Below are 14,158 nucleotides of genomic sequence, written 5' to 3'. Positions count from 1 at the left end.
CGGAAGGTGGAGAGCGAAAAGGGGAGCTCAAACGGCTCTTTGTGGACGCAGTGACAGGAGTGTCGCGATGGCAGGCCTACTTTGTACAGCGCAACTTTTGACCTAAGGACGTGGACTGGTGCGCCACTACAGGTACGAGGCAAAGCGATAGTGCACGTCATGCTATAGCACACAGAGGCTGAACTGGATCTCTACGTCGTAGCTGGCTGCGGCGTAAGCCTTCTTGGGCGGGACTGCTTCGAACCTCTGGGAATTTCAGTGACTGGGATTAATACAGTCTCTGCAACAGAGTGTCAAGCCTTGCTGGGCGAGTTCAAGGGGCGAGTTTTCAGTTTCAGTTTTCAAGGCCAGTTTTCCAGGGCAACATTACTGGACATGAAGGAAATCCTATACATATTGACGTACAGCGGAACACTGCCCCGAAATTCCTGAAGAGTCGCACCGCGCCGTTAGCATTAAGACATGACCTCGACAAAGAGCTTAGCAAGCTTGAGCATCAAGGAATCATCGAACCTGTTCCATCTTCGCTCTGGGCTACGCCTCTTGTAACCGTGCGCAAACAGGACGGCACACTTCGATCGTGTGGTGATTACAGAAGTACTGTAAATATGGCTGTGGCGAAAGCTACATACCCACTACCGACATGGACGACATGCTCAGAATCGTCCAGGGAGGCAAGATATTTTGTATATATAGCTAGATCTTCAACAGGCCTAGCTTTGGGTGGACAAACCCACGTCAGAGCTGGTTACGTTGAACACACCCAAAGGACTCTCCCGGGTCACTCGCTTACCTTTTGCTGTATCCGTGGCTCCGATCATCTTTCAAAGATACATGGACACGCTACTTTCTAGATTTGTGGGCGTCGGAGCCCACTTAGACGACATTTTAATAAAGGGGGCCACTCAGGAAGAGCACAATGAACGTCTGCGTGCAGTACTCCAACGGTTGTGTAAAGCTGGACTGAAAGCACTTTCGACAAATGCCTTTTTGCAGTTCCTGAACTGAAAAACTTAGGATATCACATCCAATCTACAGGCATCACTCCGACCAGGAGAAAGGTACAAGCCATCATAAACGCTCCTGCGCCGCGTAGCAGGAAGGAACTTCCGTCATTTTTGGGCCTCTTAAGCTTCTACAACCGTTTCCTGAAGGATAGAGCGACAGTGGCGGGGCCTCTGTACCGGCTGCTCGACAAAGAGACCTCCTGGAAGTGGGGACATCAAGAACAAAGCACGTTCGAAGAACTAAAACAGCATCTTGTGAAGGCACCTGTTTTAGCACATTTTGATGAATCACGGCCGATAATCCTTTCCTGTGATGCTTCACCATACGGAGTTGGGGCCGTTGTCTCTCAATAAACAGTCGACGGAAGTGAGCTTCCAATAATGTTTGCTTCGCGCACACTGGACACTCACGAGAGGAACTACGCACACCTGGACAAGGAGGGTCTGTCCATCGTTTTTGGAATGAAACACTTCCATCACTTTATTGGGCAGGGAGGCACATTACGGTGTTCACGGACCACAAACCGTTATTGGGAATCTTGAGCCCTAACAAACAGATTCCTCAGATGTTGTCACCCCGAATGATTCACTGGTGCCTTTTACTAAGCGCACATGACTATACCTTGGTATACCGCCCTGGAAATCAGCATCAAAACGCAGACGCAGTGAGCCGTCTCCCATTCCCCATATCCGTCGATGGTCAAGCCTCACTGGGTGATGCACTAATGCTAGAAGCACTCCACTGCGATCCACTGGATGCTCACCAAGTGGCACAGCTTACTCAACGTGACGTCATCTTGTCACGGGTCTTGGAAGGTGTCCAACGTGGAGATTTCTCAGATTGGAATACAGAAGGCCTTCTTCCCTACAGACGTCGAAGGTCGGAACTTGCCATCTGTAAAGGTTGCCTCACGTGGGGTTCCCGGGTCATAATACCTCAGAAAGGCACTACAAATGCTACATGCAAACCACCCAGGAGTAGCACCAATGAAGAGCACCGCTCGAAGTCAAATCTGGTGGCCAGGACTTGACCACGACATCCAGTTAACATTTGACAGATGTCACGCGTGCCAAACTTGGGCGCGTGCACGTCCATCCTTCGTGGATGAAGACTTCAAACGCCCTGATGCTCCTAGCAAACGCTACATATCGACTTCGCGGGTCCAATGGACGGTTGGTCATACCTCATCATAGTCGATACATTCTCGAAATGGCTGGAGGTGAGACGGCTATGAACCACTATATCTGGAAACATCATACAGGAGCTACGTAATCTCTTTGCGACATTTGGCATACCACGTGTTCTCTTCACGGACAATGCTCCGAATTTCGTTTCCGGAGAGATGTCCGAATTCTGTAAGCGTAACGGAAGCAAGCAATGTACAAGTGCCCCGTTCCATCCAGCCACTACAGGCCAGGCCGAAAGGATGGTCGCTGAAACAAAAAAAGCACTTTGCAAGTTCACTGACAACAACACTCAGTGTCGTCTGGCACGTTTTTTGTTTCGACAGCATACAGTGTCAAAGACAACCGGGAAGATCCCCGGAGAACTGCTGTTTGGTCGCCCCCTGACAACAGCTCGGAATTTATTGCATCCTCAGGAGCATTCAGACAACATGCCCAACGAATCAAGCCAAACGACTGAGAAATACAAATTAGGGCAGCCAGTTTACATTCGGATGTTCCACAGCGGGCCGCGATGACTTCCGGCAACAATACTAAAGCAGACAGGCCGATCTTCTTTTGCTGTCAACTCCGTCGCCGTCACGTTGACCACATCAAGCGCAGAATCCTTGACAAAATGGATATAACTGGTGATACTACAGCCATGGTGACTGCACCTTCCCTTTACTGACTACAGACCAGGCAAGAGGGCAGGCTCAGGGCACTCAGCAGCCAAACTCGCGAACGGGACGTTTTGGGCGTGTCATCAAGACTCCGGAACATTTGAAAGACTTTGTCGTAACTTAGTCGGGGGGAGTGTCGGGGTTGTAGGCAGCCCTATGGTCATGGGCAGGGGAGAGAAGTAGACGAAGAATTGTAGAACGGACGTTTTGGAACGAACTGCGCAGTTGGACTGACGTTGTGTGATTTTCCTGGATTCTTTGGCAAGTACAATAAATCTACATTCTAATAGCTATATTTTTATTGGCATCCTGCGAGTAATATTAGACCAGTTTCACTTACTCATTACCTTCATAGAAACGTTGCCCGCTGTTCACTGCTGAGCGTCGTCTGCTGCATTAACTTGCACCACCGTGCAAAGGCAGAAACGCAATGAGCATCGACAATAGCGCACGTCATCATCATCATCCGCTCGCCGCTGTGACCGTTCACATTCCATTGTGCAGTTTTATGTTTCAAGGTGAGTCTATGAAATGTGCAGTGATGCCGAAAGTTAAGGGTAAAACATATGTGTACATGAAAGATCGAAAGCTGCAGAAAAAAACTCTTTACGATTTCGGCTAACGCTCTGAGTACGCAACGCGATCAACACGAGCTTCGTGCGTCTTGATCGCAGGATCAAGATGAGGTCTTTAGTAAACATGTTGATTGAAAGTGATGAGGATTGTGAGTCCTCAGTAGTTCCTCCAATCACCCGTCGCAGGTTGAGGAAACTTGATGTTCAACGTCAGAGAGTGCTGAACAGATTCAAACAAAAAATACTCAACATGATTTTTAAGACAGAAGAGAACCGAGCCCGGTTGTACGGCGATGTAATGCAGTCAGTAATGACGTAAGTGATGTAAAGCATATTGCTACCAGTGCCATCATCTCAAATGACATCGTTCACGACCGTGAGACAATGAACAAGGGAGGCGTACGCCTTTTTTGTACCACTTATAAAATTCATAATGGGTACAAAAAAGGCAGCGCCTCCGGTTTTCAACAAATCAGGGGCGAGAACCCTGTCATTCGGGATTGTGTTTGGCTAGGAGCGGGCGATCAGGTAAAGTTAATTTTACAGAAAAAAAATCTTCGTTAAAAGATGCGCAAGTTTGCCAAGAAGGAACTAAGAATACCAAAAGTACCAAGCTCAAAATGAAACTTAACAGTGTCAACCCTGTGTTCGATTGTACTGTGTTTTTTCTTTAATTTTTTATTTTGTGTTATTACGTAGCGACATCTTCTGAACTTTTGAACTTCTGTCACATTTACAGGCTGTAGTTCTTTTAGCTTAACTTCTGCCTACTGTTTACTGTGTTGTTCCCGACGAAAGTTAATGGTACACGCTAGCTGCATACTTTTTCTCTGGTGCGCCACCCAAGCGGTCTTCGGAAGCGCTTGAGTTCTTTACTAAGTGAGGCATGGATGAGTGTGCTGCTCGGAACTCGCTATGTTAATTTTGGTATTGCTTCTGTTGAGCGTGCCCACGAAGTCCACTGCAGTGCTCTCCAACAGCACGTCACTGAAATACTGTGTATGTAAGCTGTCATCTGGTCACGTCTGATATTTAATATAATCACAGCTATGTTCCGTAACGATTAATGTGTTTAGAAGATATGTAATGCTTCTTCACTTTTTAATACGGGCAACACAGTAATGTGTTTCCACAATGACTTATTCTTATGTCCCCAATAATACATGAGAGCTACCAGTCTTCACAATCTTTCAGTGACGTGGTCTCGCAGAACACTGCAGTGGTTTCGAACTCACTTCGCAGGCACTATTGTGAGAAGCAATACCGAAACTACCGCAATATGTAGCTTGCAGCACGCTCATCTACCCCTCTCGAACAATTACCGCGCTCAAACTCACCCGCTTCTGTCTGCCGATCGGGTGTCTTGGCGGAGAAAAAATGCGCAGCTCGCTTATTCCGTACACTTCTGTCGGGACCTGTACCGTTTTAGGAAAATTTTAATGATGTTGGTTAGTACGTACATACTTTGTTGCCAGCATTCGATATGAATGGCCAAGGCAGCTATTCAAGGTGTGCCGGGGACATTCTTTCACATGAAGTGTCGGCAGTGTGTAAGTGTGACACACCTATACCCTATTTCTTTAAGTCAGGGCATACAACTCCCTCCCTAGTCATAAGAAAGTAGCTGCAAGTATTGTTTTGTTAAAAGCACCAAGAGTGGCTGTGATAAATTATGTGTCGATATGAATAGTTACTGTACAGTATATGTACAGAGGATGTTGCACGGGAGCGTGACCTCAATTATTGTAAAAAAAACTATGTGAGATAAAAATTGGAAACATTCTGCATGACACTTCTAAAGGTTGTTGCTCCCAAACAGTGATTTTCTGTGAGCGTGCCTCGTTAACTAATCTAATTAGCAAAATTTAACTCAAAAATTTGCCAAGGAAAAGTATCCAACTGCCAGAAAAACCTTTCCGTGACGAAATATTGAGTTCAATTAAGATAATTAATTAACTCAATATTTGATTGAGTTAATTGCCTAATTAATGAGGTACACTCATGCAAACTGTCTGTTTGGATGGCAAAAAGCTTCATAAGTGTCGTGCAGAGGGTTTCCCATTTTTATCTCACGTAGATTTTTAAAAAAATAATTACGGATGACTCTCTCATGCAACACACTATACAGGGTGTCCCAGAAAACATGTCATTGAATTCTAATAAAAAAACTACACCACCTAGAGACATGCGGTCAATGGCATTTGTTCTTACTGGGTTTTTGCTACCTCCTCATGTGAAGTCGTGTAACATAAGTTATGTAATTAAGTAATTATGTAAATTTTTGGGAGCCTAAGTCGGAAATTTGCCTAGTAAAGGTCATTTGTATACCCCACCAATGTGAAGAGCGTATCTAATTTAGTCAAATTAATGATAATTGACAGGATATTCAGGAGCTATCCCATCGGGAAAAATAGCCGAACATCATGCTCTACGGAGGTCGCACTGAATAGCGCACGATGAATTTTTCAGCGCAATCGTTGTCAGTCCGACGAAAGGGGGTTGGGAACCCAGCCCCCCCCCCCCCCGCCATCGCAGAAGGAGATAAAACAGGAACGGCTTATCACGTCCGACTTTCGTTGGGATAATGCTTTCCCTCTCCTAATTTTAGGAACTGTTACTTTTTCTACTACCACTCTGTGGGCTGGCTCCGGAACCTCCTTTCGTCACACTGAGAGCGATTGCGCTCAAAAAGTCATCACGCGCTATGGTCCGGTGCTCTGAAAGGCATGATATTCGGCTATTTTTCGTTGTCAGTCCGACGAAAGGAGGTTGGAAACCCAGCCCTCCCTGACATCGCACAAGGAGATAAAACAGGAACGGCTTATCACGTCCGACTTTCGTTGGGATAATGTTTTCCCTCTCCCAATTTTAGGAACTGTTACTTTTTCTACTATCACTCTGTGGGCTGGCTTCGGAACCTCCTTTCGTCGCACTGAGAGCGATTGCGCTCAAAAAGTCATCCCGCGCTATGGTCCGGTGCTCTGAAAAGCATGATATTCGGCTATTTTTTTCGATGGGATAGCTCGTCAATATCCCTGTGAATAATCATGAATTTGAGTGAATTCGGCACGCTCTTCATATTGGTGGGGTAAAAAAGTGACCTTTCCTTGGCAAATTTCCGAGTTCAGTTCGCAAATATTTACATAATTAAACTTGGAGCACGTGACATTCACATTAGGAGATGTCAAAAACCTAATAAGAACAAATGCTGTTGACCGCATGATTCTAGGTGGCGTAGTTTTTTTAAATTATAATTCAATTACACGTTTTCTGGGACACCCTGTATATATATATAATGGCAAGCGTTTCATAAATGTTGCTGCACTGTGCTTTGCTGCGTACCTTGCAAACTCCTCAATAAATTGTGTTTCAATCTATATTTAAACTCTCTTTCCATTTGCATTGTTACACATGCAAGCACCAGAAACTGTCCGGGAACAGATTAACATGTGACATTATTTCCTTTTACACTGCAATAGATTATAGTAGTTTGGGATGCTGCCTCTGCCCGCATAGGTGCAGGAGCATTAATGAAATATACGGAATATAGATCCCATATAGCGTAGGTGGCAAGATCCAGGTTCAGTCCTCCAAATGTCATATATGACATCCTGTGGACAAAAAGAAGACGTCCATGGATCCATCTTTGACCGTCGCGCAGATGTCCACTGGACGTCCTGAGGAGTTTTGTGGATGTCCTCAGGACATCCATATGTCTAAAGATGGATGTCCAGAGGATGTCCTAAATACATATATGGTTGTCTGGGACCTAGCACTCTGTGGTTGTCATCTTGCGTTAGCTGTTGAGTTTCCCAGCGTAGTGCGGTGATGCTGCAGTTAGGCCTAATCGCTCGTCCTAAGCCTTTCTGCCTGATGTGCAGTGTTTTCGATGTGCTGTCGCATGTTTACCGGTCAGGCCTTTTTAGCAGTGTTTTGTATGTGCTTTCCATGTTTAGACTTGTTTAGCAGTGCCTTTCTTGTGGTCATTTTTGCCAAGCGCTAGTGTTTTGTTGTTCTCTCTGTCTTCCACACACATATCCATGACTGTGCCATCTGATGTGATGCCTTGCAACTAGGTAGCCATTTGTCGTCGATATCTGCAACTACAAGCTGTCAACAAGGAGCATGGCGGTCGCTGGTCACTCGAACATTCCGGAGCGATTCCTTCGACACAGCATCATTGATGTTCACGTAAATTGTTTCTCTCCACTCTGTTTCTATCATTTTTTATGACTGCTGGTTGCTGGCAACACACAGGGTGATCTGGACATGAGTTAGATGCTCCCCAATTAGTGTGGTGACTCACTGGATGGCCCCAATTACTGTGGGGGATCCTAATTGCTAATGAATTGCTAATTTAATGGTGTCCAAATGCCCTGTGTAATGCTGGCAGCGAGTGACCACTCCCTACTACTGACGTTCAGGATTCCAATCAATTTATGTATTGAGATACGAGGGTGGTTCCATAAGTTTCCGGCCCGAGGTAGAAAATCCGCGCGAATTTCAAAATGCGATTGAGGACGCGTGGCGCCATCTGTTGGAGGGCCGGAGCACTACCCTCAACCCTCTCCATGCTTTTGTCGGTTGGAGAGCGGCATTTCAAACAGCCAGGGTGCACTCTTCAGTTAAAATTGAGTACCGCGAAAAAATCGTGTACAGCGCTGTGATAGAATTCTTGACAAAAGAGGGACTTCCGCCTAAAGAAATTAAAGCACGACTGGACAACGTGTACAGGGAAGCCTCTCTGTCATACACAACAGTAAAAGACTGGGCTAAGCAGTTTCTACTGGGGCGAGAGTCCATTGAAGATGATCCACGCGATGGTCGTCCAGTGCAAATGGTGACACAAGAAAATTTGTCTCTTGTCGAGGAGGAAGTGCTGAGCGACAGGCGTCTGACGGTGAAGGAAATCTCAGAAAGGCTGGGGCTTTCCAAAACAACCGTTTTTCGCATCATCGGTGATGGCCTTCACATGAAAAAGGTCAGTGCGAGATGGGTGCAACAACTTCTCTCGTCAGTTCAAAAGCAACAGCGCGTCTTCTGTGCCAAAGAGTTTCTGGAGCTCTGTCAAGAGAACGAAGAAGAAATATTGAAGTCAATTGGCACAGGGGATGACATTATGGTGCTCTATTATGATCCCCTTCTGAAAAAGGAGTCGATGGAATGGCGCAAACCAGGAGAAGCACGCCCAAGAAAAGCACACAATCCACAAAGAAGATCATGGCAACAATATTTTGAGATTGTCACAGGATCCTCCTCATCGACTTCAAAGAGAGGAACACCACAGTGAATGCGACTTATTATGCTTCACTCCTGCACCGACTGCGAGGCGTCAAGGAAAAGAGGCGCGGCAAGTTGAGTTGAGGTGTCTGGTTGCTCCAGGACAATGCCCCTGTCCACACGGCTTCTGTTGCCAAGGCTGCACTGAAGGAGTGCGGCTTCGAAGAAATGCACCACCCACCCTACAGTCCAGACTTGGCACCGAGTGACTACTTCCTGTTCTCAAACTTGAAGAGGGATCTCAGAGGACGGAGATTTCAAAACGATAGTGAGATGCAAGAGGCAGTTTTCCAGCATTTTGCGGATAAACTTCGGACTATTTTTTCAAGGGTATAAGAATGCTGGTTGAAAGGTGTCAAAAGTGCATCAAAGTTAAGGTTGACTATGTCAAAATGTGATACACTTGTTTCGACTCTATGAGTATTAAAAGTTGGTCGGGCCGGAAACTTATGGAACCACCCTCGTATACTCAAGCTATGCACCGTGGCCTGCTCATTGCAGATGCGGATGTGGCCACTTAACCTCCCTCGGAAATGAGTAACACTGACGGTACTGATGATATGAAGAACTTGTCTGCAAACTTTTCATTATCTTTTTCACTTGCTATATAGTTCATGTGCATGCACTATCTTTCATTTGGAAAGACTTTCACCTGGCAGGTGGAGGTACCACAAGATCGTGGGTTTTATCTGGTATGTGGCAAGCTCAAGTTTGAGAATGTCTTCCGTTTCTGTGCTGAGTGCTTTATGTGTGCTTTATATTATGTAGGCACAATGCCACATATTTCAAATTCCTGTGGAGCCTGTGATGCTGCATTTGCATTCTCAAAGATGCAATGCCCTTAGTAAATCACTTCTTTCATTTGCAGAATTCCAATGTCATGTTCTCGAAAACCTCCTGATACTGCGGCTATGGCAACAGTAGCAAAGTGACTTTTTGGCAAACCTTCCATCAAGATCTGCACTCATAGTTCCCGTCTCGCCTATCCTTATGTCTGAGCCGTTCCAAACAGTTCTACAGCTGTAGGGATCTGAAAAGGACCAACGGCAACAAAAAACAGCTGTTACAAGAAATTAAATTTTATTGTTCATATTTCGCTGTTTTTTAGCCCTGCGAACATGTTTATTTTGCATCAACGTACACTTTGGGTGTTGTAATCCAAATATTGTGGGCTTGTTAGATGTGTTTTTCTGTTGTCATGGTTAACTCCATGGCAAAAACCTCCCAGCTATGGGTTCCGCCTGCTGCCGCCTGCCGGATCTGGGGCCTGTGGTGGCGGCTCGTTGAGGAGGTCTGGCCGCAGACGGCAAAGTGTAGGCAGTGCGGCTTCGAGCGACTGCGCATCACGTTGCCTCGTGTCTTCTTCGGCCACATTGTGGCGTTGTAGCACACTCTTGAGGTGAGTGGTGCGATGTATATCTGGGACCTGGCAAGTGGGGCATAGAAGACATCTCTCCTCTTCCGACAGTGGTATCGGAGGGTCCTCCGGGTGTCAGCCTACAAGGTCCTGGTCTGGAACGGTGGTGGGATCCTCGAAGTGTCGCCTCCCCGCTGGGGACGTGGCTTTATTGTCCATGGTGCACGTGGTATCCATGAGACCAGGCGACCAGATGTCGTGTCGACGACCGTTCATGTGGCCACCGAATGTCGTAAGGTGGAACCCACGGAAGCCGACGACACCCTGGCCGAGCCCCCGGAAATAGAGCGAGCTGTGTGTTACTATGTCCGGGGCCATCGCATAGCCATCTCTGGGTGTAAGAGAAGGACAAGTGTGGGTTTAAAAGTTAAAACACTACACCAATTCAGTGTAAAGGCCTCATTAGTTGATGAGGACTACCCCTAGCACTAGACGCTAATCACGAGGGTAATAGGACACTTGTGCCCGAGGTTTTAGCCAGTATCGGCTTTGTCCTGAACCATTGTCCGGAACATGACTGCGCAGGGCCGATGGTGAAGGTTCCTCGACTGGTTCGTCACTCTCGGGCGTTAGGGGAAACGGCTTCAGGTCCGATATACCAATAGGCTACAAGTATACCATACTAGTATGTTAGAAGTTTTCAAACTAAGATTCTGTTAGATTTTTACATGGAGGTAAGAAACTAAGGAGAGGGCTATAAGATCGGAGGGCCGTGGGACCCCTCTAGCGGTCGCTCCTGGCAATACCACGCCCATCTAGTTGCCCAGTCACGTGATCCCCAGAGGTTTCGGAGTTATGGCGGTCTGCGCGGAGACTTGGAAGTTCAGCAAACCTCATCTTCAGGAAACCTCTTACGTTCAAGGAGTCCATTCGCACAATGCTTTGAAGGTTATGGGGTGTTTCAACATTCGCCGCGTGATAAATCACAGCAAAAGTTGAGCAAAACAGAAGAGAAGCCAGGCAATGTCACGATGACTTACGTACGTCTTCTAGCGATTTAGTGATCCATTGCTTCCACACTGAGATGATCTATCTTGTGTTTCAACGGGTGTGATGTGTCCTTACAAGTTTGCTCCTGGCGTCTGATGATGCTGCAAGCACGTTGTCAAATTCAACAAGCTCATCAGGTGAGGTACAAGGCTTCACGAGAACAGGAGTTTCTTCCTCCTCTACAGCTGAACGCTGGGCTATGCTCTCCAACTGTTTTGTGTGGTGTTCCACTGTTAACCTGATGATATGCAGGATACGAAGTATCTCACGCTGGAAATCTGAATTTGTTGTACAAAAAATAAAAATAAACGAGGGCAGCGTTACAAGCCAGCATCAACCTAAACTTAAAATGATTACTTCCAGTATTAATGACACAAGATCAGCTGAAGTGGTCATACACCTAAATTGTAGAACATCTCCAGTTCATTGAAAGGGGTTAGACTATACGAGGTGTGTCTAATAAATAAGGAAATGGTGGCAAAAATATATTTAATGTCATAATCGAAACGTACATGGTAAGCGGTGCTACCTCCTCCCTCCTGTATTGATAAAGCGGGAATTTTCTATTCACAGAAACGATTAAGCCAGAATACAAGGCAACCCTCTTCATTTTGTTGCAGCCTCAAAATGGGCTCCTTCAATGCAGATTTCAGCTACGGCATGCAACAACAAACAGCAAATATTCGCTAGCACGGTGACAAGACGTGTTCTGCAGAAAGCATGCTGAAAGTGCGATAATTCAGACACAGAGTCCTCACATTCACCATCAGAAGACGCTTTCTTCGATTTTTCATGTACTATTGGCAGCTGTGAAGTGGACCAGACGCAATGTCTTGTCCACTGGTCTGGAAATAATCACCAGAAAAAGGAGATGGTGCCAGCTGTTGTCAATGTTGCCTTGCCCCACAAAAAAAAAAGCTAGCCATGAAATTTACAGAGTCAATAATAATAAGAAAGTAATACAGTGTCAACGTTCACCTCCTCGACAAGTCTAAAATGCTTGTAGTACAGCATTTGGTTTAGTCTCACTTGGTTTAGTCTCACGAGGAACTGAGGCAATAGTGTGAGCAAGTTGGTACACCACGAATGAAAAAAAAAACAGCGTGAAAAACGGACTGACAGAGAAGACATGTACACACGGGGCGCGCTGACTAACAGCTCGTTAGTTAGCCCACCCTGTGTGTACATATCTTCTCTGTCTGTTCAGTTTACGCGCTGGTTTTTTCCCATTCACAAGGAACTTTATGATGCGTTGCTCCATTGTTGCACTTTCAGTCTTGGCTCTCACAACGTAGCTGCACATCTCACCCATATGTGTTTGAGTAGCAGCAGGCTGACCACATGCGACGAAGGGTCTACTTGTTTCACCATGCTTCTTATGGTGACGACTAAGTGTATGCGAACACACTTCCCATTCATAGGAGTATGGAACATATAATGGTTCAGGTGAACAGTTCCGTTATTTAATAGCCACACCTCGCGTGCTAAGAAATCAATGTGCCATGTATGTTGAATATATAACTTTTGAAACTTAATTACCTTGACCACCACTTGTAGCTTTACGCTGCTGGCTATGCTCTTTCCGCCTCGCACGCACAAGGTCATCTATAGCACCCAATCATTAAATACCGTTTATTACAAATGAGATGCCGAAACACCCTTTAACATGCTGTTTCGTGTGCAAAACTGGAGGCGGATACAAACCTGTAATGAAGCAGTGCTTGGCGCAGGCTCGTCATCTTGTGCATCTCTGCCAGTGTGAAACGAAGACGGCGTTGTGGACGTGGAAGTACTTCTGATGTCCCCTGGTTTGTTTAATCACAACAAGTAACGTCCAGAATTAAAACAGAGCGAAGTGTACGGATTTAATACCTGTGTGGGAATGTTCCGTCTGCATGCCAGGGGAGTAGCTCTGAGGCTGAGGCCGAGACCCCTCATACGACTGAGATGAACCTGCACAGATATTTTACTTGTTATACACAAGACAATTCACATTTTTTTGCACAGGCAATGCAGATACACTTACCATAATTTCACGCGTTTTAGTCGCGGCTTATGCACGATTTGTTTTTCTCACGGGCGCTCTGCGGCTTATCCACCGGTGCGGCTTATCTGATGACTATTTTTCCTGGTATTTTCCCCATACATCGCTTTTAACGAATGGGCCGACAGTGTCTCTGGAATGGCACTGCCCTGCCGATGCACGAACAGTGCGTAACAGGGACGGGTCCACATTCGAGTAGATTGATCTTCCTGGTGCATTCCCCCAAGCAGCTTTAACGAAAGTGGTGACAGTGATTCACGTTTTCTGGAAGGCCACTGACCATTCAATCCATTAAAAACGCCCAACAAGGACACAATCCGATCTTGGTAGAACTCTAGAGCTGACCCTGGAGTATGGACCATAGGGTTTATGTCCTTCTCTATGATCTCCTTCGCCGCACAAATCAGTCGTTTCGTATTGCCCGCGGCTTACCTGCTAGAAAATTTTTAAAGCTTTCCTAAAAACGCGTCCTGCGGCTTATACGCGTGAAATTACGGTACTGTGTCTGTCATGCATGCGTCTGTAGGAAGTGTAAGGGAATATATGATGTGCTCACCAGGCCGGTAAAAATTGGCACTAAGTGCAGATGAGTGTAGCCGTCCTCGGTCATCAGGTCGATACATACCTGCATGTGTAAAATGAATTAGCTACTGCTCTGCATATATACAGTCGAGGTAATGTCTATGTACAACGCTTACTCTATATTTTTCTTGTTCACGAAACAATGCATGTGGGCACATTCACCGTTGCCAGGTCATGTAGTCGTAAAAAATTTCCACATGTGTAATAAGGTAACTCAGGTACAAACATCATACCTGGGCGGAAGTACTGCACACTGGACAGACTGTGCTGGACCTGTTCGTCAGGTGGTGGTGCTGCACAAGAAGCATTTTGCATGCCTTACCACACTCAACATGCATGCACTGCTAAATAGCTGTAGGCAACGTATCAAAAACAGCAAGACACACAATAATTGCTAAAAAATATACACCTGTTGG

The 14,158-nt window shown here is 46.0% G+C and overlaps 1 long non-coding RNA gene across 1 annotated transcript; it reads left to right on the top strand.

Annotated features, from left to right (window-relative positions):
* The first annotated feature begins 3,047 nt into the window (after positions 1-3,047).
* LOC135383173 (uncharacterized) lies at positions 3,048-9,761 on the top strand. Its single transcript, XR_010419716.1, has 4 exons — positions 3,048-3,115; positions 3,210-3,372; positions 7,506-7,620; positions 9,578-9,761. It is a non-coding gene; the product is annotated as an uncharacterized LOC135383173 (long non-coding RNA).
* Positions 9,762-14,158: the final 4,397 nt, after the last annotated feature.

This window comes from Ornithodoros turicata, chromosome 2 (genome assembly GCF_037126465.1).
Source record: "Ornithodoros turicata isolate Travis chromosome 2, ASM3712646v1, whole genome shotgun sequence".
Lineage (NCBI taxonomy): Eukaryota > Metazoa > Arthropoda > Arachnida > Ixodida > Argasidae > Ornithodoros > Ornithodoros turicata.
The sequence above is the reverse complement of the archived record's forward strand: the minus strand, read 5'-3'. Positions and strand labels throughout refer to the sequence as shown.